The sequence below is a fragment of the Numida meleagris genome, chromosome 5 (assembly GCF_002078875.1).
Source record: "Numida meleagris isolate 19003 breed g44 Domestic line chromosome 5, NumMel1.0, whole genome shotgun sequence".
NCBI classification, from domain to species: domain Eukaryota; kingdom Metazoa; phylum Chordata; class Aves; order Galliformes; family Numididae; genus Numida; species Numida meleagris.
The window spans coordinates 35057751-35068850 of NC_034413.1; the positions used below are offsets into that span (position 1 = coordinate 35057751).

General features: G+C 44.0%; 1 long non-coding RNA gene across 1 annotated transcript in view; it reads right to left on the bottom strand.

Moving 5' to 3' along the window:
* Positions 1–9254, bottom strand: part of LOC110399859 — a 43556-nt gene extending 34302 nt beyond the window's left edge. Inside the window, exon 1 of the long non-coding RNA XR_002439441.1 lies at positions 8990–9254. This is a non-coding gene — a long non-coding RNA (uncharacterized LOC110399859). The remainder of the gene's footprint in view (positions 1–8989) is intronic.

Genomic DNA, 11100 nt, shown 5'->3' on the forward strand with positions numbered 1-11100 from the left:
CGCCGCTTCCCTTCCCCTCCCCTCCCCTCCCCTCCCTGCAATGTGTATGTATCCTTTACTTTTTCTCCTGCCTATGTATGCTCTTACATGAAATTAGAAAACAACATGTTTTGAAAAAGCTCTCATATAATCTAAGAAAAGGATAAATGGGAAAATAAGATAGTTGCCAAATGGAAAAGTAAGAAACCAGCAAAGCGATAAGTGTTATTCCCAACAGGCTTCCCTGGGGGCAGAGGAGATCTTCAGGGCAAGAGGAAATGAAGGATGCCATTAGAGAAGGTAGCTGATATGGGCCCTTATAAAACCTTCCCAAGGAATCTGCCTTGGCAATTTTTCCCACAGCATTACACAACACAGTGCAATAAAAATGTCAGCAATGAAATAACACAGCTTGTCTTCAGACCTCCACCTCCCCACCACCTTTCCTGACTGAAGAAGTATGATGATATGTTAAGGCACTAGTGAGTTTTCCAATAGTAAAACCGGGCAAAACTTCATTTTGGACACCTGGAATCCAACACAACCTAGGCTGAGAGTGAAAGAAATGCACCTGCCTCCACATAATGCCTGCACTGTGCAATCAGGTGAAAATTCACCTTTTCTTTTTTTTTTTTTTGTGGCTGCGATATGAACTTGAACTCGATATTCCCACCTGCCCTACAAAAGCTTCCCCAGCCCTCCATAAACCAGTGCTGTACAACAGGTCAGTTTGAAGTGATTTATAGCTCTGGGTGAAAATCAGATGAAATTCAGTTGTTTCCCATTCAAGCTTGAAACTAAGTGAACTTTAGCAGAGTTCTGCTTGGGCTTTGCTTTGGGTGAAACTGAAACACAAAGGAAAACTTGGGGGGTGAGGAAAGAGAGGAGAGAGAAACCAGGTACACCAAAGTGGAAAACTGTTTTCTTGAACTCATGTGAACCCAAACCACTGACCTTCTCGCACATCCAAGGCTCTCTCTACACCAGCTCGTAGTACATAAATCTAACACTGAACTTGGACATTAACATCTAACTGGGAGAAAACTCGTGCTGCCAGCAGCTGTTGCCACTTTTGCAGTGAGATGTAGTCTGGGGCCACATGCACAGCAAAGTTGCATACTCAGGCTATACATAAAGGCAGGAAAAACATTCACTGTAAAGATGAAACACGTTCAAGAAGCTCACATGCTTTCTAACCGTGCTGTAGCAGGCATCAGTAAATGCGACTAGCTGAAATCACTGCCAAAAAAATATAAGCTGGGGTGGGGGGGCTGCTGGAACCCATAAGTATTTAAAAAGAAAACAAAATCTGGAAACATTTGCCAAGTGAAACCAGACTTTGGTGATTATTTCATAATCATTCATGGTGAAGGGGCCAGAAAAAAAACTGGTATTTAAATGGGCTTGTTTGTTTGTTTGTTTGAGTACAATTGCGAATGGTGATGGCTAACGGAAAAAGAAGGAGAGATGGGTGTAACTGACATACAGCCCTTACCCCCTCTGCATGAGATTCCATGTCAACCAGCAAAAGCCATAGCCTTATTGCTATAGGCCTCACATGAATTTTATCCATAAACTGATCCTTCAAATCCTGGATAGCTGCCAGGAATATCTCTATTAAAACTAATGAAAAATAGATACAATAAAAAATAAAAGACAAAGACATCCTGAAGGGTTATTAAATCTATTTCTCAGTGAGCCATTTTGTGTCTCTGTTGTTGGCATGGAGGGCAATGCAAAAAAAGGCACATTGCTTTCACATCTTTTAAATATGCACTTCTAAGAATGAGCATGGGATGCTCTGAAATTGCTTTGATCCCATCTTAAGTCCTGCCTTCAATCTGAAAGGAGTCCAAGCATGTTTGTGAGCAACAAATTCATGCTTAGACCATCCCAAAGCAGAATGCAGGGACCCATGCTTCTCCTAATGCTCTCCCAGTGTTCTTGTCTGCTGTCTGTTAAGTGGTGGAATCACCGTTCCTGGAGGCATTCAAGAACCGTGGAGATGGGGCAGTGAGGGACACAATCAGTGGGCATGGTGGGGGTGGGTTGGTGGTTGGACTAGATGATCTTAGAGATCTTTTCCAACCTTAATGATTCTTTGAGTCTTTGATTCCATTCTACCTCTAGTGTCTTTCTAGAGCAGTGGTGGGAACTTGGCAGCATAACTCACCAGTACAGTAGTGGCAATGTCTTTGAGCAGTGGAGTCCGCTCCAGTATGTCAGAAACATTTTTCCCATCCAGTAGCCATATCCTGGCCAATATGAATGAGACACTTGGGGAGGAATGTGTTCTATCATTGCAGCATGGTGAATGGCATGGTAAAGGGCAAAGCACCTGCTTACAGCCAGACAGGTACAGGACAGAAATTACAGAAAACTCAAAGAGGAAGGATGAACAAGCACAGGAATTCATTTTCTGGAGACCAGCTGGTTCAAGTCCTCCTACCCGGACAAGTAATCTGCTTTTCCTAGGAAGAAACAGATAGGACAGTTTTGGGAACCTTTGGAGAAAATGGAGAGTGGGGAAATTCCTAGAGAAACCATTTAAGACTTACTGGTTGATGCCACTTTACAACCACAGGAAGAGCAGTAGCCTCCTCACTGGTCGCCACTCCAATAGGGCCCAACAGCCAGAGGAGCAGTGCTTGGCTGCAGCAGGATCCCCCCAGGGATGCTCTATCTTCGCAAATGGGTCCAGATCCATTTGGTGACACTCACTGCTTGGAAAGGCCCTATTCAGGCAATAACTGTCGAAGGGGCATTTTGACAACTGCCTTGTTACAATTGCCAACAGGCATTGACATAGCTGAATTTATACTGAAGCTTTATCTGTTGCCTGCAATTCTAATTTGTGGTTTGTAAGCCATAAAACTCCAAGTTTTCCAGGCAGGAAAAAAAAAAAGTGACGATTGACTGTTACTGCTGCTTCTCTTTTTTTCCACTAGAGCTGTTCCTCATGCAGTTGTAACCAAATAGTAACCAAATAGACTGTCTAATGGCCAGTGCTGTTTATTCCAAGACAGTATGGATTTTCCATTTGTAATTCAGAAACCATAGGGTGTAACTTTCCTTGCTTGGCATGAAACATGGTCATGCTTCTAGGATACAAGCACAGAGACAGTCTTGAGGAAAACTGCTTTTGCCTAAAGAGAGATCAATGAGAAATAGGCTGTCTTTCACTTTGGTGAATGATATATTTTAAAAGTACCTCCAGCCTAAGCTTCAAAACAGCCATTTGTTTCTCAAGATGAATATTTACTAGACTTTGCACAGCTAAATACTTTCTATTCCTTGTCTTACATTCATTTTTCTTAATGGCCCCATGCTTAGCCAGTTTCCATTTGCACTTGAAATTGTTTTTTGAAACAAGCTTCATCAATAGCAAACTAAAAGGAAATGACAGAGAAACCCTAGCCTGCATCTTTTCCTGTGAGACACAGAATAAAATCAGAACAATCTCACTGAGATAAAACTGAAACCTGGCTGCCTACAGCCATGAAGCCTGGAGAGAAAAGAGTGATTGCCACATGCAGTGACATGCAAACTGGGAGAGGATCCCACCCCAGCAATGAAAGACCCTAGAGAAAAGACAAGCTGCAGTAGTTTTGTGATTTACAGATTTAAGGAAACTTCTGTGTGAGGAGTACTAAGAATTGCAATAAAATGCATGAAAAGAACATGGTCTCTTCTCAGGCAACAAGTGGAATACTACCTCAAGATCCACCGGTGGAGGTTCAGATTGTACATCATCAAGAATTTCTTACTCAGAGGGTGGTCAGGCACCAGAAGGGGCTGCTCAGGGAGGTGGTGGAGTCCCTGGAGGTGTTTGAAAGACATGTGGATGTGGTACATGGGGACGTGGCTTAGTGGTTGGACTTGATGATTTTATCGATGATTTTCCAATCTAAATGATTCTGTGATTCTATGATTTCATGACTTACAGAGGAGTGGGTTCAATGCACATCTCCAGGAATGGTTTAGACAAGGCTTGTCCCCTCTCAGAGCAAAGCAGTGGAATTCCCTTCAGACTCCTTTTTCAATAAATGCTTCAGAGCGTAACTAATGAGTGGCACACCATAGCTGGGGCTACACAGTCCATGTTCATACAGGATGAGACAAGAAGCACTGCAGCCTGTGTGGGCACAGGGCTGTGCCATGCCCAGGAGAGGAGATTAGGGTAGACAAAAAGGCAAAGACCAGGGCCTCCCAGCATCCAGTGGGAAGGCCATGAGCACCCAGGCAGCTGTGGGGTAGGATGGCCAGGCAGAAGCACGAGGCCCAGCCTAGGAGCAGCTCAAGGGGCCACGAAGCATTTTGGCATGCAGGCCTTCCCCAGGATCCAAGGAGCAGAATGGAAAAGCTTCCTCACAGGCAAATTACCTCGGCGGGAAGCTAAAAGATATTCCCATTGCCTGCAAAGCTGCATGCCAAGTCTGGTGTTTGTTTGTGTCTGTGTTTATTTCTCAGAGACTTTCTTTTTCTGCACCCCAGGGAACTGGCTGGATGCAAGCTCTGGCCTTCTCATGGAACAAGGATTAACTCCCAGATCCTGGCAGTACCGAGATCGGCTCCTGCTCAACTGTAGGCTGACAAAATGACCACAAGCCAGAAGACACCCAAAAAGCAGATGCTGCATGCCTCCCATTTGTCCAGGGACCCAAATAAGCAAGGTGTATCCCGCGTCTACTCTGCACTTGTTTTATCAACTGGTTTATCATTGCCCAAGTCCTAACTCACAGCTGTCTGGGGTCATTTCTGTCCCATGGTGACTTTCATCACACTGATTATTTCCAGTGTGAATCAAGACCACTGTGGACTTGCAGGGCCCCTGATTCAGAGTGTCTTGTTGAATTTGAAGGTGGGGAGGCAGTTCAGAAACAAGAGCAAAAGGCGCAGCACTGTCTCAGAATTCAAAATAAAACGGTGTTTTCCTGAGACCAGTTTTCCACTGGGCTTTTGAATTCCTGAACTAATTAAAATCTTCTGGTACAAACTGATTTTTCTCCTCCGATGGACAATGCAGACTCCCATAAAGGGAGGCTCTGACCCATTCTTTTAGAGGCTACTTTTAAGAGAGCATGAGTAACAGCTGAAACACGTGGGGACTTCAACATTTGGGGCAGTTTCGTGAAAAATCCCTTCTCCCTACCCCACTGGGAATAAACCAACGTCAGCACTTAGTTGCATGGAAATGAATCGCCAGCCGTAGGCTTTCCGCATCCCAACATCACACATTCCTGCTAGCGATGAATCACAAGGAGTACACGTGGCACTTGCCCACAGCAACCTAGCTGGGACTTGGGAGATCTGAGTAGAGATCTGAGTAGAGAAGAGGAAGGTGATATGAAGGAAAAACCTGAGTCACTGAGAAAACGGGGAGTCCATCCCAGGTCTGGAGGCTTCCTGGCTCGTGCCTTCCCATGGGACCAATGTGCTGCTGAGCTTAGCATACATCTGAGTCACACCAAACCAGAGAGCTTGTTGCTCTCTCCCTTTTCTTGTTACTGTCTACAGAGAAGGCAAATGGGGAAGCTTTAGGCCTTTATCGTGAAGACAAAATGCTGGATAGTCGCCTGGATAGAAACTTCAAGTTACCTTCCTGAGAGCAGCAGCTGCTGCACTGCAGAGTGGGGCTCTAGTCTTGAAATGTCAGTTGCTCAAGAGCCAAACAAGCACCCAAGCAGCCAAGGCTATTTATCCAGTTCCCCTCAGTAGCCTAAACCCTATTTGAAAGCAAGGTGGTCTGTGGAAGAACAGAAGATCCATTTGATTTGTAATCTAAACTTCTAATGACATTCATGGCATATAAACTATTTTCCATGGAAATCTATCTGCAGATACGCAAGCCAGATGCACTGATTTAATTAGCCCATATAACATTTTTAGTTATGTTCCAACATCTGACCCATGCTAAAAAGACCGGGTACTTCAAAGGCATGTGACTCATTTTTCATAAAACAGAAAAGAAAAAACAAAAAGCCAAATTCACAGCGGACACCCATTGACATCCCCTTTGCCAGCGTATTTACCATTTTCACAGACACTGGAAACAAATGCATCGCCAGTTAGGTCATTTCTTCCAAATGGCAGGGTGGTGGCGTCCATATTCATGCTGGACCCTGAAGAACATCCCACGTCAACGCATATTGAGCCAAAGCTATCCAGCGGGTTCTGTGCTGGTTTGAAGTGGAACAGTGCATACTCAGTATGCATCCACAGCATTTTAAACACAAATCCACAGCACTTCACCTTGGCAATGAACCTTTTTTCAGTGTTACGGAAATCTCAATGTTCAAAATTCCTTTAACAGTCCTACTTCTTATCTTTTAGCTATAACATTATAGAATTCGTCTGTATCTGCACTCTTCTTTTGGCCCCTCTCCATACAGTTGCACATGTACAGAGCAAAGAGAAACACGGTTCATGCACCAGCAATGGGAGCAGTAAAACTTTCTAGACTTGTTTGCATTGGCACAATGTGTTTCACTGACATCTTTGCATCATTCATAGTCTACAGTGCATAAAATACTTAGGATTATCACTAAACCCAAAGTTCACTGAACTCCCTGCAAGAACAACTCCTTGTAAGATGGACCAGACCGTCTCAGGACGCTGAGTTCTCAACCTACAAAACTAAGACTGGCTTTAGGCTACAGTTGTGGTTTGAACAATAGGCACTTTGGATAGGATGCCACAGTACTGTGTCATGAAATCCACGTAACTGCTGAAGAAGGGAGGGAAAGAGCAGCCAGCACGTGTGAACATGTAGACAACCCACCTCCAGACAGGTGGTAGTCACCACCTGTGGGTGGTGTGGCTATGGGGAAGAAGAAATCTGCTTTGGTGCTCTGGCTTTAAGAAAGTTGCACTAATGGAGGTTGGTCATTATAGGAACTGATATCAGGACTGGAGTTGTGGTAATTGAAAACTTCTGCTTTCCAAGGCAGTATTTATAAGAGGCTTTAATGGGCGCTTTGATGAAGGTAAGGACTCAGATGCCCTTAAACAACAGAAGGTCTTACAACACATTTACTTTAAAGGAAAATTCCTTTCCAGCTCAACAAGAAGAATCTGGAGGTGGGTGTCCAAGTGCTAGGGCGGCGCTGAGATGTGAAGTCTTCACAAAGTGTTACACAGTGTCACACAGGCTCACAGACTGTAGCTCCTCCAGACAGTTCTCATTATAATAAAAAAAAAAATATTCAACATCATGTTATATTTCTTTCAATGAAAATGTACGGAAAGAAGTCATTTGAAAGAAAAGCCTTTCCATAAAAATATAAATTTTGTGAAACGTAACACTTCGCATTGTCATGTAGAATTGTTGGGGTTGATCTTATTTCATGTTTGTCTTCTTTTTTGTTTTTTACTGTGTTTCATCACATGGTGGGAACAATATATTCCATTTTTCTGGGGGAAAAAAGACTGAGAGGGGATTGAATACATGTTTATAAATATCTGAAGGGAAGTGGGAGGCAAATGGATGAGGCCAGGCTCTTCTCAGTGGTGTGTAGCAATAGGACAAGGAGTAATGGCCTAAAACTTGAACATAGGAAGTTCCGTACTAACACATGGAAGAATTTCTTTACAGTAAGGGTGACAGAGCACTGGAACAGGCTGCCCAGAAAGGTTGTGGAGTCTCCTTCTATGGAGATACTCATGACTCATCTGAATGCCTACCTGTGTGACCTATTGTAGGGTGCCTGCTTTAGCAGGAATGTTGGACTTGATGATCTCTTGAGGTCCCTTCCAACCTCTGTGATTCTGTGATCTCAAATCATCATAATTTCACTACAAGAAGGAGATGCTCTGTAAAAAAAAACTAGTATGTCCCAATCAAAACCCAGCTGCAGATGCCAGTAGCAATTTAGAAATAATAAAAATAAATGTTAATACTATTGCATCATAAGACAACTTATTTTCACTACAGACAGTGTGATAGAATAATACTGATACAATCAAATACAAGAGAAAACTTTCAGAAACTGCTTTTGAACAGACATGAAACATTCAAATGCTGAAAATTTTCAAAATTAAGACTTTTTGGTAAAATCCATGTTCTGTGGGAAATGATAAAAATATATGAATGCGTTACTACATCCCAACCACTAATAAAAATGGGCTCAGAAAGGCCAGAAACACCCACAGAACAATTGACCCCTCTTCCTGTGCCTCCTTAATGTTCTGTGCCTCCAAACGGGACCACAGCTCTCAAAGCCGTAAACGACACTGCATGGGGCTAAGAGCTCTCAGTGCTTTTAAAGCAACTTCTTAATTTAACTTGCAATTTATGAAGGCATTTTACCATCCTTCAACTCTGATTTTCTCTGAGCAAATGCAGAGCCCTCTTTGCAAAATGTTAAATGAATGGATATCGCCAATTTATTAAAATTAAAGGCAAGTGCAGAGTTGGCCAAACGAATTATGGCTGGAAACCAGCTTCCAAATTGCCTTAGTGGCTTTCAGATGATTGTGGAAAGATGCCATTGGAGAAAACGTCGTGTCTGCAAGCATCACCTCACCCTGGTATGTTTGGAAAGCTTATGGAAATCCCGTGCCACAGGGAGTGGGCTGTGTGCAGGTCGTACATCATCCTGCTGCTTTCTGAGGGGACACCCGAAGCCACTAATCAGTGGTAATGGCAGTCCTTGTCTACCTTGCCCATTGTGGCTTTAATTCTCTCCCCGATTTCATAGTGGTAGAAGGTGGCTGGGTATGGAGACGTAATGGCTGCTTCCGTAAGTCTGGGCCCAGTGCCCATCTTATCCAAATTGCCTGAAATGCATCTGGATATTTTCTGAATGCATCTTATCCCCCATCGTGACTTTTTTATTCTTGTTTTGGGGGCAGATGCTTGGCAATGTCTCCCTGGAGACTCCTAGTGCCACCTACTTCTATTTCCATCGTGCACAAAGGTTTCAGGCAAAGGCCTACTCAAGCTCTCTGTTAACTCACAGTCTTCAGCAAGCATACATTTGATAGGTAACATGAACATCCAGTATCTTACCTTTGGTTTTCCACTGACGTGCAGCCAGCTTTGCCAGCACTTTCTGTGCTTGGATGTTGTGCCCTCCAACACTTGGACATTTTAGTACCTTTTTAGGATAACGATCATGGCACACATGGAGCTCCCGGCCAGGCGTTCTCAGATGGGCTGATGTGCTGTTGGAAAGATTTGTTGTGCCTCTTACAAACACCAGATGCTCAGTGATGAGAAAATAAAGCATACTTTCCAGTAAACAAAAGCAGGTTTCATTTGTCTCTAAAGCATAAGCAAAACAAACAAAAAAAAAAAAAAGGAAAAAAAAAGAAAAAAGGGAAAAAAGGGAAAAAAGTGCAAAACAGAGCTTGTACATATGCATCACGGGGAGAAAGTGGTGAAAGAAGTGAGAAGTGCATGTACCTGGAGACAGATTAATGGGCTCTGTGGTGCAACGATGGTCTCAGAGGGCTGGAGCCTTCTTTCCTCTGCGCAAGGCTGGAACACTGTGTCGATTCCTTTTTCTTGCAGGTTACACCTTTCGTGGGACAAAGGGCTCAGGCAGGGAAAATGGAAAATGACCCTGAAGGAGCTGATAGTGAACAAAGCAAGTTAAACAAGCAGGGGCTTCCCCAGCAGGAGCTGGGGGAATGGAAGTAACACATACTAGAGGAAATACTTTGAGACTGTGAGATTTACTGCAGCCTTGGTTGGTTTTCATAGCCCAGGGCAAATATTTGAGCATTTCACAGTGCAAAGCAAAACCTCTTCCCTTCCTCATTGCTGCAGGAAAGGTAACTGCATTAGATCCTAAGATAAGATTGATGAGTGTGATTAATAAGAAAAATGTTGCAATGTCATTATAAAAATCAAGGGCAGGCTCTCAGATGGGCTCTTCTCTGCAGAAAAACAAGAAATTCAATGAGAGGTGACCAGAAACCTCAGTCTGTCTCCTCCAGAGAGACAACCAAGAAGGGACAGGTTTACAGCATGCAAATTCAGGGCTTGAGTCCAGCAGCCCTTTAAACAATTCCACATTTATCAGGCTGGCATTTGTAGCTCCGATCTCTCCCCATTGACAATAAATCTCCAGTTCTTTCCAAGCTGCAGCATGGAGATAGTTGCTGACCTACTCCCCAGGAGGGTCACGGGCACCCAGCTGAGATGGCTGCAACACGAGCCTCATGTTGGGGCGCAGGAAGGAGCCACTTCTGAACTACAGCAATACCGAGGTTGGATGTGATTTTTAGAATTTCAAATCAGGGTTTGTTTTGCTTTGTTTTGATCCACCACCACCACAATTCCACATCATTTCATCATTTCCTTCCTCTTTTTGCCTTTAGAGGAAATTCTGGCATCAGCTAGGACAAATGTTTCCCAAGTGGAAACAGCAGGAATCCTAAAAAACAGACTGGCATCCTTGATTGGAAACAGCTACAGGGACTAAGTACCCAAAACTCTCCTTGTACCACCTGAGTAAAGAATGCAAACCATCCAGGTGTGACAGATAGACTGCACTACATCTGCTAATCCCTAGAAGAAAGAGTGCACCCACCAGAAATGCTTGCAGCTCGAGCTTGTAGGGAGTTTTCCAATGAAAATATCAGAAAAGGCCAAGTTATAAGAACCAAAACGTTCTGAGGAATTACACTGCCTTCAGAGCACTCCCATGCCAGGATAAACTGAGGAGCTACATTTCCAGAGATGGACCCAAATAAAGCAGAAAGAGAAAATGGTGGTTAAAGAGCCTTCTTCAGTATGTTTTGAAGGACTGGGTGGAAAGACAAGACCTGTGGGCTGCTCAGAGCAGTGGTGGGTGACAATGCTATCATGGCATCCCAAGGAAAAGGCAGGTCAGCAATGCTGAGGATGTGAGCCTGTGAATGAGGATTGGTGGCGGAGACACTCCTGAGAGTGGCTTGCCCTGCACATCCACGTTGGGTTACGGTTTGATTTGGTTGCCACATCCCTCTTGAAAACTGTTCACGGGTGACAATGGTGCAGGAAACCACCGCTCAGCTTCTGTCTGTAACCCACTTGCAGGAAGCATGGTTCTCCGGCCCCCTCCAGTGGCTACAAAACAGGCTGAGGAGTCAGCTATGGGGCATGGAATCAGGATTCAAGCTTAGGAAAACTAG